The sequence below is a fragment of the Penaeus monodon genome, chromosome 25, assembly GCF_015228065.2.
Source record: "Penaeus monodon isolate SGIC_2016 chromosome 25, NSTDA_Pmon_1, whole genome shotgun sequence".
NCBI lineage: Eukaryota > Metazoa > Arthropoda > Malacostraca > Decapoda > Penaeidae > Penaeus > Penaeus monodon.
In genome coordinates, this window is record NC_051410.1 from 33,056,047 (window position 1) to 33,056,482 (window position 436).

Below are 436 nucleotides of genomic sequence, written 5' to 3' on the forward strand. Positions count from 1 at the left end.
ATATATATTATTGTGCTTGTAACTAGAGAGACAAAAAAGCGTTGCATGTTTAGTCTTAAGAGCAGTTTTAATCCAATTATAATGTCAGGTGAGGAATTATCAACACCAAAGCTCAGAAATTTCCAAACAAAAATATCCAAATAGCCTTATCCAGACAAAAAAAAAAACGATAAAACATACATATATCCAATATTCTTCCATTTTCTCCTTTCTCTCCTCCCTATTCTTTATCATCAAAATCTGCGGAGGAGGATGGAATGCGTCAGGCACCTGCACTGCGGACGTCAACTGCCCCCGCATGCGAGGCGGAGGGCCGTCCCTCTGCGGCCTCCTCTCGCGCCCTACCTTTTATTTCGAAGGTTTTACGCGAACTTTGCTTCTTAATCAATTATCTGAAACTTTTTTTTTCTGAAACTAATGTCTTTCTCTGCCTATA